The sequence below is a fragment of the Mesocricetus auratus genome, unplaced genomic scaffold, assembly GCF_017639785.1.
Source record: "Mesocricetus auratus isolate SY011 unplaced genomic scaffold, BCM_Maur_2.0 Super-Scaffold_100008, whole genome shotgun sequence".
In the NCBI taxonomy this organism is placed as follows: domain Eukaryota; kingdom Metazoa; phylum Chordata; class Mammalia; order Rodentia; family Cricetidae; genus Mesocricetus; species Mesocricetus auratus.
The window spans coordinates 57,856,172-57,864,341 of NW_024429192.1; the positions used below are offsets into that span (position 1 = coordinate 57,856,172).

The 8,170-nt window shown below is 44.7% G+C and overlaps 1 long non-coding RNA gene across 1 annotated transcript; it reads right to left on the bottom strand.

Annotated features, from left to right (window-relative positions):
- Positions 1–260: 260 nt before the first annotated feature.
- LOC121141785 lies at positions 261–3,088 on the bottom strand. Its single transcript, XR_005878726.1, has 2 exons — positions 2,982–3,088; positions 261–420 (listed from the first exon to the last, which is right to left on the bottom strand). It is a non-coding gene; the product is annotated as an uncharacterized LOC121141785 (long non-coding RNA).
- Positions 3,089–8,170: the final 5,082 nt, after the last annotated feature.

Genomic DNA, 8,170 nt, shown 5'->3' on the forward strand with positions numbered 1-8,170 from the left:
TAAGAAAGTGATCGTGCTGTCTGGACAGCTGTGCTGCCTTTTGGACACAAGAGGATCACAGGCAGAGCAGGGAGCGGCATATGGAGGATAAAGTACACTGTGCTGGTGCATGATGTGCCGTAGGGAGGAGCAGCATGTGGGGGATAAAGTACGCTCTGCTGGTGTACAGTGTGCTGTAGGGAGGGATATTGCATTCTTTATTGAATCACTCCCTTACAGCGGGACATTTATATGTTTGTCAGCACAACGATTTACCTATATTTGGTTGTAGTTCCTTTAATATTTGCCTAGTGGTCACAAGCAAGAAAAAGGAGGATTAAAAATAAAACAAAGATCTGGGCATGGTGACTCATAATTCCAGCATTCTTGAGGCTGAGATAGGAGGAGCATCCAAAGTCGGAGGCCAGCAGGGGGTGGGGTCTGGGATGGAAGGAAAAGAAAAGAAATAAGAAACTAAACACTAGGTAAAGAATAGTAATTGAAGGCATCTATTTACAAAATTTTTCATTCCTAATAATAAAAACTGAGGGCCAGTAAAATGGCTCAGCAGGTAAGGACCCTTGCCATCAAGCCTGGTGACCTTAATTCCATCCCCAAGAAGTACTTGGTAGAAGTAGAGGACTCCCAAAAATTGTACTCTGGCGGCCACATGATTACCATGGCATGCTCTTGCGCACAAAGACACATAATAAATAAAGTTAAAAAAACTGAAAATAGATATAATTTTTTTTTGGTTTTTACGAGACAGGGTTTCTTTGTATTGTTTTGGAGGCTATCGGTCCAGCCCGGCCTCGAACTCACAGAGATCCGCCTGCCTCTGCCTCCCAAGTGCTGGAATTAAAGGCGTGCGCCACCACCGCCCGGCAAGATATAATTTTTTGAAATTTTCATTTAACATTATTTTATGTGCATTGGTTTGAGGCTGTTGGATCCCCCTGAAAGTGGAGTTACAGATAGTTGTGAACTGCCATGTGGGTGCTGGGAATTGAACCCAGATCATCTGGAAGAGTAGCTACTGCTCTTAACCACTGAGCCATTGCTCCAGCCCCAAGATATAATTATTAAAAACCTGTTTTATGGCCAGCAAAATGGCTCAGTGGATAAAGCAGTCTAATGATCTGGGAACACATAATGGAAAGCGAGAACCAGTTCCTAAAAGTTGTTCTCAGGGGGCTGGAGAGATGGCTCAGAGGTTAAGAGCACTGACTGCTCTTCCAGAGGTCCTGAGTTCAATTCCCAGCAACCACATGGTGGCTCACAACCATCCATAATGAGATCTGGTGCCCTCTTCTGATGTGTAGACATACATGGAGGCAGGATGTTGTATTCATAATAAATAAATAAATCTTTTTTTAAAAAAAGTTGTTCTCAGACCTTCACATGAGTACCGTGTCACACACACACACACACACACACACACACACTGACACACTAAAGTGAGCCTATTTGAAAGAAAAGAAGTCTCGAACTTATACACACTGCTGTGTAAAACTAAATACGAACACAAGTCCCCAGAGTGGGAGTTGGGGGTGGGCTGTGTTAAATATCTTGTAAGACCGATTGACTGGATTGAAAACCTGCACTTGTAGAGAACTGGAATGTTGCAAGTCAGAAGCCAAATTAATCTTGGAATGTTTTCAGCAACCAAAATGGCCATTTATTACACCTTCTGTTTGATCTATGATCCTGTGATTTTCAGGTAAAAAACTTTTCAGATGTATAAAGAAGATCCCTTAGCTTCCACCAACCAAAGGCTACGAATGTCCCCAGATGGCACCTGAAGCTTAGACACTCCTCACTTTGCTGTAATCGCCTGTCTGTTTGATGTTTCACTAGTGTGAGAACTGCCCTGATTTCTAACTTTATTCTTGTACCGAACCTTCATTAAACGTTACCACAGTACCACACGGTGCTAGGGAGTAACCTGAATGCCCCTCCCTGGCAATGGTCACTCAAACTTGGCTCCATAATAAACTTTCTTACTCCCTTTGAGGGAAGAGCTGTGTTTTTGTGTCAACAGTCACCACAGGAAATTATCTCTTTTGCAAAAGCTCCATTCACAGACCACATTCCTGGTAGACGGAGGTTTCTTTCCTGGAGGCAGCAGCCCAGCTCTTTTCTGTCCTCTGTCTCACCTCACAGTGGAGGCAGTCTGCTCCGCACGCTGGGTGTGGCTGCTTCTCTCTGTTCTGAGTCAGCCTGCACGCTCTAGTCTCTTCTATTCGTGCCTCTGCTACAGTTTGCATTGCGAAGTCTCAAAGCCCAATATGCTAACAGCTCAGCCATTAGCCTTGGCACTTTGGGGAAGCGGTGAGGTCACTGATGGGGCTATGGGAGTGGGAGTTAAGAGGGAACTTGTCGAGACTCTCGTTATGGAAAGTGGCTCCCAGGATGTGATTCCTGGGACTGAGTCCATCAGTGAGGAAGTAGCTCATTGGCTTCAGTACGGGGCGTGGTCTACAGGCACTTCACCTCTCCACTCTCCTCATCAGGACAACACTGTATCCCCAACCACTATGGAACACTTACACAGACTTTCTGCTTAGCCTTCTTAAATCTACTGTGAGAAAGCAAATAGCTCCACGTTTACTTAGTCACATCTCATCTTCATGTATTAGGAGATGAAATGTGTAAGCTAAATCCCTGAACCATTTTTAAAGTAGGGATAAGTTCATAAAGACATCCATTTAGAGATCAAGTCATGCAAATTAGAAATTAGAACCTAATATGCAAGGAAATGAGCTTCCAGTCTAAGTTTGCATCCTAACCAATTCCTAACCTGGAAACACCGAGCACATGGATAAGTGCTCCCTGACAGTGCCACTTGTCGGGTTATGAACAGTGGTGGTGTAACGGGCACATCCAGTGTCAGCCATACCTTCCCTTGGGCAAAGTCAGGAGTGCCCAGTTGATCAGGCTCTAGGAGCCACTGGGCAGCTGTGTGGAGGCAGGCACGCCCACTGGTCTTTGTGGTTACCTACCTGCATGGGTCTGCCCATCCTCAAATACGACATCATCTTCCCATGAATGCCAGTGAGTGTGAACGCGTGGGATGCTCTCCCATCCTCAGCCTTCTGAAGGGCACTTCTGAAATGCTGGTAGGAGAGACCTAAGATGGGGAAACGAACTGTTTGGATACTGTGATTTGGATAGTTTTAAGTAAGGCAATATCATAAAACCGTCGAGTCTTTAAGGTCCGTTAAAACTGAAAAATAATGTGGGTTGGGGGCACTAAGTGCTGATATATATTGAATCTAAGGTAAAACGTATAATCCCAAGATAGGAAGGCAGAAGGGGGCTGGAGAGACGGCTTGGTGGTTAAGAGAGCTTGCTGTTCTTCCAGAGGACCAGAGCCTGCCCCAGATCACAGGTCAGGTGGCTCACAATCTGAACTTCACTTTTAGGGGATCCAACCTCTCCTTGTCTGCAAGGATACCCACAAACATGTGTACATACACATGAAAAATTATAGCAAATATAGACAGAAAATATTTCTACATATATAAAATGAAAAGGTTACTGGTCATCTATAGAACACCAGACCATATATTTAATGGTTTTACATTTTTTATTTATTGTGGGGAGGGGGAACACCGCAGCGTGCATGTGGAGGTCAGAGGACATCTTGCAGGTGTTAGTCTCCCCCCCTCTACTGTGTGGCTCCTGGGACTTGAACAGAGGTTGTTAGGCTTGGCAACAAACCACTGAACCATTTTAAGGGCCCCAGATCACATATTTAAAACACTTGATTTATTCTGCAATTTTTTTTTGAGCTAGGGTTTCTCTGTCCAGCTTTGTCTGTCCTGGAACTCGCTCTGTAGCCCAGGATGGCCTCAAATTCAGAGATCCGCTTGCCTCTGCCTCCCGAGTGCTGGGATTAAAGGCGTGCGTGGTCACCACTGCCTGGTTATTCTGCAACTTCTTTTTTTTGGAGACAATGTCTTACTTTATACTGCACGACTGCCTTGAATTTGTGGCATCCCCACCACAGCCTCCCAAGCACTGAGGTTACAGGTGTGGGCCACCTAGCTTAACATTTGTGTATGATGAATACCAGTGTATGTGTTTGTGTCTGTGTACATGCATTTGGAGGCCAGATGTAGATGTCAAGCATCTTCCCGTATATCTCCCACTTTTTGTGTGTGTGTTTGACATACAAGCATCATGTGAGTGCAGGTGCCCTCTAAGACCAGAAAGGGCTTTGGATTCCCTGGAACTGGAGTTACAGACAGATTTGAGGGTACCCCTCCCACTTAACTGAGGGTGCTGGGTAGTGAGCCTGGTCCTCTGCAAGAACAGCAGTGCTCTTACTCTCTGAACTACCTCTCTAGCTGCCCACTTACGTTTGAGTCTCCCTAGTTGGCTACAGTAGCACTGGCCAGTGATCCCGAGATCCTCCTGTCCCTGACTTCCCAACACTGGGGATACAGGTCTGTGACGCCATGCGTGATATTTTATGTAGGTGCTGGGTACTTGCTTGTATGGCGAGTGCTGTACTGAATAAGCCATTATTCCCTGGTCCCTTATTCTGAGAATTTTAAACCTGAACCTTCGGTGAAACCATGAAAGCTGACTCAAACTCCTTCATTTAAAAAAAAAGCCAGGCGTTGGTGGCGCACACCTTTAATCCCAGTACTCGGGAGGCAGAGGCAGGCAGATCTTTGTGAGTTTGAGGCCAGCCTGGTCTACAGAGCAAGTTCCAGGACAGCCTCCAAAACAATACAGAGAAACCCTGTCTCAAAAACCAAAAAAAAAAAAAAAAAAATTCACTGAGCTGGGTATTGTGGTACATATAACCCCAGCATTTAAGAGGTAGAGACTGGACTGGAGAGATGGCTCAGAGGTTAAGAGTACCAGCTGGTCTTCCAGAGTTCCTGGGTTCAATTCCCAGCAACCAAATGGTGGCTCACAGCATCTTTAATGAGATCTGGCGCCCTCTCCTGGCCTGCAGGGATACATAATAAATAAATCTTTAAAAAAAAAAAAAAAGAGAGGTGGAGACAGGAGGATCAGAAGTAGGCCACCTTGGGCTACATGAGATCCTATTAAACCAAAAGCCAAAACCCATGAGAAATGCTATGAAAAAAAAAAAGACTGCAGCTGGGATCACACTGATCTGGGGATCTGTCTGGCCTGCTGTCTTTCCAGCTTAACTCTTTCCTGTAGCTTTACTCATGGCTTGTCCCCCGTCCCCATTCTGTCCCCCCCCCCCCCGTCCCCATTCTGTCCCCCATTCTGTCCCCGTCCCCATTCTGTCCCCCGTCCCCATTCTGTCCCCATTCTGTCCCCTGTCCCCATTTTGTCCCCCATCCCCATTCTGTCCCCCCGCCCCCATTCTGTCCCCGTCCCCATTCTGTCCCTGTCCCCATTCTGCCTTCTTTGCTTACACTTGAGTAAACCGTGTGTCATTTCACAGTAACTTCCTCATCTTTCCCCAAAAGAGTTCACAACAGTGCTTGTGTTTCTTATCCAGGTTTCAAAAAGGTAATGATTGTTGGGCTTTGTGGCACCCATCTTTAATCCCCACACTCTGGAGACGGAGGCAGGTGGATCTCTGAGTTGGAGGCCAGCCTGGTCTAAAGATCGAGTTCCAGGACAGCCAGGACTACATAGTGTGACCCTGTCTCAAAAACAAACAAACAAAAAATAAAACAACAAGAAAGTTAATGGATTTTGGTAAAGACAAGCTTCAAGTCAGTTTCCATTTTTATTAAATGTGTTTTTCTAAGGAATATATTACACTTTACTTATTAAAAATGTAAACATAAAAGAATTCCCTCCCCGGTCTGTTTTCAGCTCAGGCTTCAGCAAAGCACATCAGTCCTCCTGGGCGGGGCAAAGGTCACAAAGGTCACGGCAGAGAGAGCTAGTGCCCACCTCGAAACTGGCTGTGAGGCTGCAAATCCATCTCCCCCTGCAGGGTCACTCAGCTGTCTTCAGAGCCTGGCTCTTTTCTGTTCGCCTGGCCCTAAGTCCACAGCTGGGCAAGGCATGGAACACAGCATCTAGGCTGGAGACTCCAGGAGGCTGAGCAGGGCCAGCAGTGACCTAGTCCTCGTCAAGTGTAAGTCATGAGGCTTTGGAGTGTAAAGATTCGGACCAACCATCTAACTGCTTTATGCATGGCCGCAGTCAGGAAATTTTCTTTTTTCAGGGGACAGTAGAAGTGAGACTGTGTCTCTCTACAGCCAAGACTGGTCTTAAAATCATAATCCTCCTACCTCTGTCTCCCTTATGCTGGGATTATAAGCATGACCACCATGCAGGGTTCTGTCTGCAAGTCCAGTATTGAAGAAACGTTAATAACATTTCATGGAATACTCTCATATAATCACTTATGTATCTTCCTAAAACTATTTACAACCCAAACAATTATGTTATATCTTCAAATATCAATCAACTCTAGGCCAACCTAGACTAAAAACTAATGCTAAGCATAATTTTAACACTTTTAGGATGCCCATTTGGTCTTAGAAATGTAAGAATCCTATAGGAAAAATGTTAGGATTACTGGAAGGATGTTCTGCAGAGTATATCAGGAGTCAACGTACAGACTATCAAACTCTGTCCAGCTCCTTTCCTGTCCTGCTCAAGCCTCCTCACATGGCTTTGCTTCCTTCCTGTAAATTCTGAGAAAACCTGAGACAATTCACTTGGTATGCTTGACACCTAAGACCTTAAAACACTTACAATGACCTGACCTGCCTGAACTGAACACCGAGGTAGTCAGTTTTTATAGACTCTTGACTTCTGACTCAGGAAGGGACTCCAGTTCACAGCCCCTTCATCAGCTGTCCCTCCCCTCTCCTCCCTGCCCCACTGCACTCGCAAACACCCTGCTCGTTTCCCTCTATGGCCACTGGGTTGTCCTTGTGATGTGAAAGGGCTAATCTGCCACAGAACACTAGCAGGAGGCTATTTCAAATCCTTAAGTTCACAGCTGAATGCTATAGATAATTCTGCACCGGACTCTCAGACGGTAGACTCCTTTTTAAAGTTATTATTCAAAGTGACAATGAGCCTCTTAAACTGTCTTACAGGCTGAGTGACCATCTAAGTCTTGCTAAGTCCGCCATGTGGGATCAGGGATGAGTGACCTCAGCTCTAGCCTCACTGAAGAGGAGGGGACAAAGCAGCGAAGCCAGGAAGTCTTGGGAGTTCAGTGCTTCTTGACATGGGCTGTGTTAAGTTTCATGTTTGTGCAGAGAAAACACTGGGACACCACATTCCAAGCTTAATAAATATATATACAAAAAATGTCATCTGTAACATTTTCTCCAGAAAGTCATTAGTGCAAATATAATTATATTAATTAAAAAATAAAGCAAAAATATATTTCAAGTATAAAAAGCACCATGCTTGGAAACAATATTACCTAAATGGCATTACTGCACAACAGTCAAAATGTAGTCAAATCTATCACTGACTCTCAATATACTCCACTGTTATTTTTGGTGAAATTCTTTATACATTTTGTAGGATAACTCATAATCATCATAGGTATGAAAGTTCTTTTTTCCCCCTTTACACAGGTATATCTCACTATGCAGCCCTAACTTGTCTGGAAAATTACGTTGTAGACCAGGCTAGACTTATATTCAGATATCCACTAGCCTCTGCCTCCCAAGTGCTGGGATTAAAAGAGTGTGCCACCATGCCCAGCATATTGTACACTTTTAAAAAACATACTCACTTTTCTGACTTTGTACAATTTAAAGAATGCAGAATACTGGAAAAACATGGAGTGCTGCCATGACTTTTCTTTAGCTGACTGAATTTAGGACCCTCAGCTTTTCACAAGGATGAATACCTCCAACTTGTACTGCATGCAAGTATACATTTTAAATTTCTGCCTTCATAAAAAAAGGGGGTGAGTTTCCCTATATTCTGAGCCTGCTGTCCCTCTGCAGTGCCGCAGTTACTGGAGTTACTACTTAGTGTCATGGTTTGCTCACTTACACAATTTCTTTCTTTTCTCTATTCCTAAGACAGGGTTTCATGCAACCAATACTGGCTTCAAATTCAAATTCCCTATGTAGCTGAGGATGAACTTGAACTCGGGATCCTCCTCCTAAGTGCTGGAATTACAGGCCACCATGCTCAGCTTTAACTGCACAATTTCTTAAATAGAGCACCCAGTAACTATGTGCTAAGTGGGACAGAGGGAGAT